We start from the raw sequence: 11598 nt of genomic DNA, 5'->3' as shown, positions 1-11598 counted from the left end.
GAATCGCTACGCTTTCTTAAATAAACCTTCTTTTGGTTCATTAAAAGTGCTATATGTTATACAGAAATGGTGGTTTATGGTAAAATTGGTAAACTTGAGCATCCTTTCCCTCATGCTAGAGGCAGATGGTCATAAGGTGACTCATAGTCATGTGTGACCCAGGAACCATCTCACACACCCTCTCCCTTTGCTTACATCAATATGATGACGTGGCTGACTTATCAGAGGAGAGAGCCATTTCCACCAACTTTCTGTGAATGGAGTTACTCAGCACAGGGGAAATTCTCCCTTAATCACCCCAGGTTTTTTTAGGTCAGTTTGGGTTACTTAGGTCTTGTAAAGTGACCGGAGAGTATGACTACACTTGAAATTTCAAAGCGCTGCCGCGGCAGCACTTTGAAGTGTGAGTCTGGTCAGAGCACTAGCGCTGGGAGAGAGCTCTCCCAGTGCTGCACGTAAACCACATCCCTTACGGGTGTAGCTTGCAGCACTGGGAGCCGCGCTCCCAGCACTGCGGCACTGATTACACTGAGGCTTTACAGCGCTGTATCTTGCAGCGCTCAGGGGGGTGTTTTTTCACACCCCTGAGCGCGAAAGTTGCAGCGCTGTAAAGTGCCAGTATAGCCAAACCCTTAGCAAATCACACAATCTGGCACTAATTCCCTAAATGTGAACTCAGCAACCCTGACGATGAAAACTGCTGTATAAAAGCAAATTCTCCTTTATATTCCAACCAGTAATTAATTATACATATCAAATATATGTAAGACTTACAAATGCATTTGCAACATATTTAATAATACTCAATACTTACACTGGGCCTTAGATCTGATGAGTTCATCCCCACAGCACGCCTGAGAAGGAGGGAAGGAGGCAAGTACAGTAAATATTATCCCTATTTTGCAGATGCAGAAAGACACAGAAGAAGCCAGTGTCAGTGTTGGAACAACAACTGAGCAGGAGTTAATATGGCTCAGTGCACAGAGCACTGGTGTGGGACTCAGGAGACCTAAGTGCTATTCCTAGCTCTGCCACTGACCTGCCGCCTGAGCTTTGGCAAATCACTTCACCTCTATGTGCTTTAGTGTCCCCATCTGTAAAATGGGGATACAACAACTATCCTTCCTTTGAGATCTAGGGCTGAAGAGTGCTATAGAAAGGCCAAGCATTATTATTCCTGCCTCCTCATTAGTCCATTAAAGGCCATTGTCTCTTGATTAGTGTGTTGGTTGCACTTCTCTTGCATAATATGGCCCAATAAAATGTCTTCTTACAGGTAACTATGAATACAACAGATTTCTTAGCAACAGAATGTTACATGGGTAGCATGCAAGGTTGGTTTGTTTGCTTTCTAAATATTTGTTTAATATCTCTTTAGCCGTAATGACTTTGGTTTTGTCTGCAATGTACAAGCAGAGCAGGACATCAATATTCCATGCTTCCAAGGACAGAAGCACATAAGTTAAACGGTGCGTGTTTCAAATGATAAGTTGTGTGTTAAAAAACACTGCAGGCAGCGGCCAAAGGCTTCTTCCAGAAGAAAAACCAAGAACATGGTATTCAAAGGTTAGCTGCCAAAATAGTACAAATGTTATGCTGCAGTGAGAACGAATGCTTTAGGAATATACTAGACAAATGTGTTTTACATTCCTGCAATAAATTCAAATAAAAATCATAATGGACCCAATTTGTCCCCGGTGTAATCCCATTAATTAATGTGCCCAAATACGCAGCAAACCAAATAATTAAATGTGGCCCAATTTTACAGAGCTTACTCAACCTGTCCATACTCACCTGATTGATTCCGTTCACTTCAATGAGACCATTCACATGAGACCAACTCATGTGAGTAAGAGTTGCAGGATCCGGACCTGGGTGTTTGATACATGTGCAACATGTAACAAATAAAAAGAGTCTGATCTTGCCCTCACTGATGTCATATAATTGTCAATGCAGTTGTAGCTGCAAATGTATTATGGAGACATCACTTGTTATACCAACTGTTTCTCTTAATTTTAATGACAAACGAAGAAATTTAAATCTCACTGTAACACATTTCATCACCAAATACAACACTTACCCAGCAGAGCTGCACTCAGTTAGCTATATAATTATATTAAATGAATCAATATGTTTCTTATTCTACACACTTGTAAAAATCACTCCTTTTCAAATGTTTTCAGAGTCCTATAGCATGAGACACACAATGTAGATGTCAGATTTTCCACATTTATTGCCACTTTTCATGAGATCCCCCACCCAAGGTTATTAAAAGAAAGAAATCTATCTTCAAAAAAAGGAAAGAGTTATTCCTGTTACTCAACACAGCTGTTTTCACATATGCCAGGGGAAGCTGAGGGAGAAGGCAACAAGTTCTGAGGCTATAAGCAGAGACCTGTTCCCCAAATCTGTCTCCTGTATCTTAGGAAGTCCATGGGAGGAAAGCTCCTCCAGTAACCCTGCTGAACAGATTGGCAGGCTCCCTTGGCCACTAGCCCCCAGGCAGTTTGTTGATATGTGCCATGGGGGTAACAGCATTGTTGAACTGAAAGTGAGAGCATTACAGGGGGTATCGGGGCTTGATTTTGTAATGTGGCCCTGACTCAACAAAGCTCTTAAGCATGAGTAGTCTCAGTGATACTGTTCAGTGGCCTGCATTATGTAGGAAGTCAGACTACATGATCAAAGGATGTCTTCTGGCTTTAAACTCTATGAATCTATGACTACTCACGTGCTTAAGGTACTTTGCTTGATCAGTTCAGAGTCCTCAGTGAGCTGATGTGATTGAGTATTGTGATGGTAGTGAGCTAATGCTTGGAGATTTGTATTGTGTTGTGTATGAATGTCACGCTAACTTATAATTTCCTTGCTTTTCAGTGTTTCCATTATATTGAAGAAATACACCAGAGCGAACTCTGGGGGACACATTCAGCTTGGAAAACTCACATTTTGGACTGGAAAAAGGTATGTATGTATGAAAGGATTTGTTTTTATATTTGGGTTCTTTATTTTTTGCATTTGACAGCACTTAGCGTATAGTCACTCTCACTACTCCCCCCTGCATCATCACACCATTAGTAATTCGCTTCATTTCTGAAAATACTATTAAAAACATCAAAAAGGGGAAAGGCAAACCTATACCACCTCTTTAAAATACAGCTTTAAAATGTATCAGAACAGGTTATTTAAAAGGTGATTGATAAGAAACTAGAATTTTTTTAAATTAGTCCATTTCAATAAGTGCAAGTTGACTGTCCCCCTTTTGAAAGTCACAGTTGGTTATGCATTTTCTCCAGTGATGTGGGGAAAGTGTTTTAGAAAGTGATAGGGGGCAAAATTCATCCCTGCACCAGTGCTAAGTCTTGGGCAGAGATAGAGGGGAGGCAGCTTGTTTCACCCTTGTTCTGGGACTGCTAGGGATGGGTTCAGTTCCCCAGTGTAGACTCAAGTAGCCATTAGGGCTGCCTTACATTGCAACCCTGCTGCCTCAGGGGCCATGGCAGCACCACAGAATTTCCTGAGCATAAGAAGCCCCGGCCAATCCCTCTCCCACCTCCCTGACACACTCTCCTGCCTGTCCCAGAATGGCTCATGTGCCATGGCTTTCTCCAAGGTGGGAGGGGACAAGGTCAGCTCAGTAACACTAACAGAAGGTCTCTTGGGTATTCCCTGGGAGAATCTATGTGGGTGCTTTGCAGACCCTTTGCAAATTGAATTTGTGGTCGCTGCCCTGGGGACTTCGGTGGGGCAATTCCTGATTGTAAGAATTCTGCTGGATAATAAGTATTTGCAGGATCAGGGCCTAGGTATAGAGGCTAGATCAAAGCCCCTTTGAAAATGGTACATTAAATAGTCTATTGTGCAATTAAAATACTTTTAAGAACCATTATTTCTACAGCTCCTAAGGGTACATGCAAGAGATTTGATGTTCAAAGGGCAGATGTTCCCTCAAACCTCTCTGTGGGACTCAGAAAAATTATGGTGAGATGGGCCCTGACCCAAGTCCTTGGATGTGAATACTTCCCCACAGTTCAGAAAGGCTGGATCTGGATCCAGATTCAAGCCCTTGCCACTTGTATCTGTCACTAGATGGGGAAATGTTAAATGAGCTCCAATCCCTTCAGATTGCCTTGGTATATTGTACTGAACGGGTCTGATAATGACTTCGCCCATGTAAATCAGGAGTAGGTCCACTAAAGTCAATGGAGTGACAATAGGAGAAAGCCAATGAAAGTGAGATCAGAATCAGGCCCGAAGTATTCAAAGCTGGTATAATCCAAACAGAAACTTAGCTACTTCTCTGAACTAGAGAGAGAGCCTGAAATCTTACACCACTTTCAAACTCTAACCTAAATGCCTCTCTGACCATAATTGGTCACAGCTGGGATCCCTTTGTTTGGCTTCAGCTAAAAGGCAGTCTACAGTATGTAACGCAAAACATATGTGAATTACGGCCCTTGCTAAACAGCCACAGTCAGAGGTTTTTATTTCTGATGTGGTGGCATTTTGTGCAGCAGCAGAGTAGTTGTAGAAGTGCAGCTTCACCGGTTGCTCTTAGCCATTCGGACATGAAGTAGTCATTGCATCTATAATGTAAGCTAGCAGTGGGCTGACATTGTACAGCAACAGTCCTGAGGACCATGTCAATAATGCAAAAAGAGATTGGGAAACTCAGACCCTCTGCCCAATCTGTGAAATAGGACTTACCAATGCATCAGTGATGGTTGTAAGGGCTTGTAAGACATTTTTGAAGATCAGAAGCACTTTATGGGCTACGTTTTATTATAGCAGTGGCGTTGTATAGCAGGGTATAACTATGGGACAGTACAACAGGGCATAGAAATGCTGCTGCTTATTTCCAGCACAGCCACCTTACAACAGTGGGATAAAATAACACCAGTGTCCGTGACATGCTTTTTGTGGTGGGGTCCTCTACAGAAAGTCAAGTCTAAGTCATCTGTCCTTTACAAACCGATCCAATTAGAAAAGGTCATGGAGCGATTAAGACTTTCAGGCTAGATGGACATTGGCTTCAGTTTTGGTTTCTCCTCGTCTTTTTTTAATAAAGAAGAAGAACAGCCTATTTAAATTCTAGGATGATGGGCAGAGCCCACTTGAACATCAGCAACAAAAGGCCCATTGGAAGGGGCCTTAGGATCCAGCAGATAAATGATTGCAGGGAACAAAAATGAAAAACAGAGACAGGAGTCAAGTATCAGAGGGGTAGCCGTGTTAGTCTGGATCTGTAAAAGCAGCGAAGAGTCCTGTGGCACCCAGGGCCGGCTCTAGCAATTTCCCCACCCCAAGCACGGCGACACGCCGCGGGGGGTGCTCTGCCACTCATCAGTCCTGCGGCTCCAGTGGACCTCCCGCAGGTTTCCCTGTGGGGGGTCCGGTGGTCCTGCAGCTCCAGTGGACCTCCCGCAGGCATGCCTGCGGATGCTCCACCAGAGCCGCGGGACCAGCGGACCCTCCGCAGGCATGCCTGCGGGAGGTCCACTGGAGCCGCCTGCCGCCCTCCGGACAACCGGCAGAGCGCCTCCCGCGGCGTGCCGCCCCAAGCACGCACTTGGCGTACTGTGGCCTGGAGCTGGCCCTGGTGGAACCTTATAGACTAACAGATGTATTGGAGCATGAGCTTTCGTGGGTGAATACCCACTTTGATCCATCGAAGTGGGTATTCACCCACGAAAGCTCATGCTCCAATACGTCTGTTAGCTGCAGAGACAGGAGTGTAGGTCTCTGTCAAAACAAGGATCCAGAGGGGGACTTGAGCAGTGAACCCTGGACAACACCTACTGCTCTGAGCAGTGATCTAAGGAGTCAGTGGATGCTGCCCAAAGGAACTCTGCCCCAATATGTGCATAAATGAGGGATTGGAAAAAGGCCCTAGAGTTGTGAAGAAACCCCTCCCCCTCATCCAGCTTCCTCCTCCTGAACAGATGGATGGCCACCTTGACCAGTGCCACAAGGTGGTTGATGGGGAGATCTCAGGACTTTCTGAGGCCATGGATAGGGAATGCATAGAAGAAGAGGTGCAGGGAAGAGTGAAGCCAGAGGTATCCACAAAACAGATACAGCATAGGTAATTTTCCCTTGCACTGCTCTAGCCCTGTTGTCTCTTCAGGCATCTACCCAGAAGTTCAGGGAAGTGGGAGTCAGACTGAGGTGGGGAATCTTGTCTCCTCTCTGCTAAGGCCAGGGTCTGGGCAGGCTAGGCAGCAAGTGGAGCAGGGGGTGTGGCTGCAGGCACGGTTTATGAGAATTCTGAACTTAGCCTGAATAAGACATTTCAACTGCTCACCTTCAACTCCTGGTCACTGACTTCTGTCCTTGATGATTAAAGAAATTTGGATGGAAGGGCTCACGAGAGAAACACTCCAACTGTGGATTTCAATGAGTTGAGAGCTTTGAGAAGGAGAACCAATCACAAGCTGATGCCCCCCAAGATTAAAATATTTTTGCCACTCATGGATCTGGAGAAAAGCTTGAAGATGTGAACCCCAGAGGCTCCAACACCAGAAGGTAAATAAGAAGAATCCCAACTTTATTATTATTATTTTTATTATTATTTTTAAAGCTCATGATTTTGGGGGGGTCTGACTCAGGATTTTTGAATGCCTGATGTTGGCAATACTGCAGCTGATTGCTGCTGGCAGCTTGCCTGGGCTAGATTTCTTCATTTGGGAATGAGACTGAGGGGGCTGAGAAGGGAAGTCTGTGCTGGCAAGGAGTGAAGGGAAGAGGAAGGTGGTGACTGAGCTGTGCAAAACAATCTGTTCTAGGGATCCCATCGTTTTTCATTTTTGGGAGGAGATGGGGGAAGATTGGAGTGGATCCTAGCTGAGCCTTAAATCCCCCTGAGGCTTTGTGAGCTCTCTCACATCCCCAGAGTCGTTTGCAGGCATTTGTGAAGCACATCGCTCACTGAGCTATTTTTAAAAAGCCCCACAAGGCTCACAGCCACCTCCAGGCCTTGTGAGAAGAGACGTATGAGCAGCTGGACACAGAAGGCATGAGGAAGTTAAGAATGTAGCTGCCACAAATCCACTTCTAATCCTTCTTTAATTGCACTGGTGAGCAAAGCATTAATGCTGAGGCAGTGCCATGCTGCAGTGGGCCTCAGCGGCCATAAAGGAAGCAGCAGCACCTGGTGATGCATAGCTGTGCAGTATGGGGAATACAGTGTAGACTGTAATTAGGAAATCACTTAACTGTGAAGCAGGCTGCCCCATAAAAGCAGCTGATGGGGCCAGCTGACTGTCTTTACACAGACACTACTTGTCTGCTAATATTATTGATTTTTTGTTTCTGGAGTGCTTCTGAATGTCTGGAGTGAGGTAATCTCCTGGCACCATGGAGACTGAAAATTTGTTTTTAAATTGCACCATTGAGACCTGTCCCAGCTAGGCCAGTACCACAGTCATTAAGCTAGGCAAACAGTAGGGAGGTTTACCTGCGGGCACACCTCTGGGCAGACAGCCACGAGATGCTGGATGCATCATATACCTGCTTCCCAGGCATTCTCTCACTGCACTGGGGAAATGTAAAAACTAAAGACATTTTGAAATGCTGTGAAGGAAAGAGACTGGACTAAAACTAAATAGAAAACTATATAACAACAGCAACACAAGTTCTTCTACAGCAGCCTTCATCCAAGGATCTCAAACTGCTTTTCAGACATGAATGAATTAAGCCTTATCACCACAGCCCCATGAGGTAGATAAGTGTTTTAGCTCAATTCCACAGATGGGGAAACTGAGGCAGAGAGCCATTAAGTTATTTAGGAACAGAACTCAGGTCCAATGACTCTCAGTCCTCCTGATACCTTCATGTCTCATTAAGCTTTATTAAGCCATTTAGTCCAGTGGTTCTCAGACTAGGGCTGCCACTTATTCAGGGAAAGCCTCTGGTGGGCTGGGCCAGTTTGTTTACCTGCCACGTCCACAGGTTTGGCCGATCACAGCTCTCACTGGCTGCAGTTCACTGCTCCAGACCAATGGGGGCTGTGGGAAGTGACGCGGGCCAAGGGATATGCTAGCTGCCCTTCCTGCAGCCCTCATTGGCCTGGAGCAGCAAACCGCGGCCAGTGGGAGCCACGATTGGCTGAACCTGCAGATGCAGCAGGTAAACAAACTGATCCGCCAGAGGCTTTCCCTGAACAAGCGGCGGCCCTAGTTTGAGAACCACTGATCTAGTCCATCTGTCTCCTGGCCAACATAGGCATATACTTTGCACTGTATTATATGGTGCCTTTAGTTTGTCCAGACACTAAAGTGACTGATCCAGCAGCTCACCTCTGAGGTTGGTCTCTCAGATCAGGCTGAGGACGTATTGGCAGAGCCTATGTGGTAGGTGCTTGCCCTACAGCTGCCCATGCTGTACCAGCTCTGTGCATCACAAAGAGGATTTCAATCTCCACGGCTGCCAGGCTAGCACCTCACAAAAGCACTAACAAAGTCGCTGCTTTGGTTTTTTTAAAGCAATTAAGAAAACAAACCCTCCCTCGGTACGTTTCTGTACCAAGAATTGCTGGGGAAGGCTAGAGCAGGCGAACCATTCCTCGTGTGCTGATTAAAGTGCCACTTCATGGGAGCTGATGTCAGCCATTTCAGAGAGGCAGAGAGCTGCTCATTTGTCCTCTCCTTGTTTGTGTTCCATCTGGATGGACTCCAAGGAGGAGGTGGGGAGGAAGCTAATGCATTTCTAATAGGTTTCTGGACTCCTCTGGCTTTTTGCAGGGAAAGATTCCAGAGTGACCTAACTTTCAATTACCCAGTTCAATTAAAAAAAATAAAGAAACCAAAGGCCGCTTCTGCTAGCAGCCAAGCTAAAGGATAATTAGAATGCAATAATGAAGGAGAACTTGATAAGGCTCCAAAGATGGTTACATGAAAGGACACTGGTGCATAACACAAGCTTAGAACTCAATAATTGATAGAGGCAGGCATAGCTCCAGTCACCCAGATCCAATGGTGCTGGAACTAGGGGTCCTGCCACACCCCCTGGCTTGAAGTAGTACTAACAAACACCAAATACATTGTTTCCATCATCAGCACCCCCACTTTAAAAATTGTTCCAGGGCCATTGGATCCCCTCCATCTCAGGCTTGCTTTCCTTTAAAGTCTGATCTAAGACAATAAAAGCCTTTGATGTGTCAGGTTTCCACCAAACACACTGCAGCAGGGGTATTAGAGAAAACACAGGAGCAACTCCCTGACTGAGCCTCCACTCTCAGGTCAAAGGCTAGCCAGGGTCAGCATTATGGACCAATTAATGCGGATCTCCCTTTCCCTGAACAGACCAGCAACCAGAGTGCCCCATATTTCCTACTTCCATAATGTGGGATTATGGGCTGAGGATAGCCCTGCTAACTAGGTCAAGTGGGGTGGCTTGTCAGAAGGTGTGAGCCCTGAGATCACACGCTCCCTGATGACACAGGCAGCTGGGACTCAGCCTTATATGGAAAGGCATATTTATTTGTTCTGGGCTGCAGCTGAGACACACTGTGAAATGTTTGGCCAGTAACATCATTTCACACACCCACATGCACACATACTATAAATGACACAGTGATTACACTGTGGGGCTTTTGTTGGGGATAGTACATATAATTTATTTTTTGGAAACATACATGATCTGTGAAGCAGCAACAGGAACCTGGGTGAAAGCAAGGAAATTGGTTCTGTGAAAGGGCAATACCCCTACTACAGCTAATCCATGTCTTTCATACCTCAGAGCCCTGAACCTGCCTTCTCTTTCCAAAATTAGATTGATACGAATGCCAACATTTGGCACAGGTCATTGTTTAGACGAGGATCCATGCTTTTCCACTGATTGGAACAAAGGCCCTGGACAGAAATGTAGAGCATTCAGAGCTGGAACGGGTTGATTTTAATTAGTTAAGCTAACAACACTTCCATCCACAGACACAAAAAGCAAAGAGAAGTGCTCCCACAATACGCTAGGAAAGAATGAATAGAGTGGGTCAGCTAAGTGCAGCACAAAGAACCATGCAAAATGCCCCTCAAAAGTCTTTGTGCACCATGCAGGTGAGTGCAAGACCAATGTGGATACAAGTCATTACAACCTAGCATGAGTGAGACTTGCTAAGACAAAAGAAGTCACCCAAATATAAATCACTCAGATTAACTCTGCAGTGAGGATGCATCCAAAGCTGCACTTTACACACTGGAATGAAATTAGAACAGCTGTTCCGAAAATGGAATTTTCATCCCAGGGGAAATGCTGATAATTCAAAGAACATTTTGCACTTCTAAACAAGAAGTTTTGTTCCAAAGATCATTTTTGAAGTGACATTTGAAATGACTTGGTTCATTTTTACTCCTCCTACTGGAAAACTGAAAAGAAAATACAAATTGACATTTTCCAATAGGAAATTTCAATATCAACAAAACCACATTTTTCACCAGCAACATTTTTTCCTGTAAAATTTTCATCCCTCTCTAGCCTCACAGTGAGACCTAGGAGCAGACCCTGCTAGTTCCTGATCCCCAGTTCTTTGGTCTGAACACCAGTCCACACTCCCTCCAGCACTGAGTAAGCCCCATGAGGATGCCATTTGCAGCTTTGCCTTCTGGCTGACAGGAGGCTGATGCTGGCTAAGTAACTGCTAGGGTGTGAGTAACGCAAGTGGGAGCATGACAATCAGCCACTGAATTTCTCTGCTCCACTCCTCTCTACCCTGTAATAATTGTAATTAGGCTGGACCTCTTCCAAAGCATTGCTGATTGCTGAATGCTCCCTCCCAGGGAATGTGACATCAGCACTGCCCTGATTCTCAGTCACGTGCAAGCTTCCTGCTTCCTTCTCTACTGCTTCTGACTAGGGATGTTCTGTTGTATTTACATTAATCACCTAAGAGGAAAACGCTTAAAACTGATATCTTGCCTGGTTTAGTCACGCAAGTTGTGCAGTAGTTACACAGCAGGAAGTTGGGCTGGGTGCACATGTGGAACCAGGCCTGCTGACGGCTAGTTTCTGCTCTGCCACTGATTCACTGTGTAATCTTGGGCAAGTCACTTCACCTCTCTGCGCTTACATTTCATCACTGGGAAAATGACTCTAACAATATTAACTCAGAGGGGTGCTGAGATGCATAATTACAATCATTAGCATTTGCAAAGTGCTTTGGGATCCTCAGACAAAGGCCTTATAGAAAAGCTGAGTATGTCATTGTTGAGCATAAACAAGCGGCAGCTCTGGGAATGCAGCTTGGCTACATGTTCTAATTAGCAGACTGTTGTATTTATGTACTTCGCAAGACAGATTATTGGCAGCTGTACAGAGAAAGCAGCTTAAACTGGGGAATAGGGGAAAAGGTTGTTCAACTGGTGCAGCAAGAGCAGCAGAAACCGATCAGCCCATGCCATAGGGAAAGTGAGGAGACACGCACTCCTGTGTGTGTGTGTGTGTGTGTGTGTGTGTGTGTGTGTGTGTGTGTGTGTGTGTGTGTGTGTGTGTGTGTGTGTGTGTGTGTGTGAGAGAGAGAGAGAGAGAGAGTGCCATGGTTCATAGCTAAGGCTGAGATTCTGTCACAGACAGGTCACAGGAAATAAAGAAAAATTCACAGAAGCC

The sequence above is a fragment of the Gopherus evgoodei genome, chromosome 3 (genome assembly GCF_007399415.2).
Source record: "Gopherus evgoodei ecotype Sinaloan lineage chromosome 3, rGopEvg1_v1.p, whole genome shotgun sequence".
Classification (NCBI taxonomy): Eukaryota; Metazoa; Chordata; order Testudines; family Testudinidae; genus Gopherus; species Gopherus evgoodei.
The sequence above is the reverse complement of the archived record's forward strand: the minus strand, read 5'-3'. Positions refer to the sequence as shown.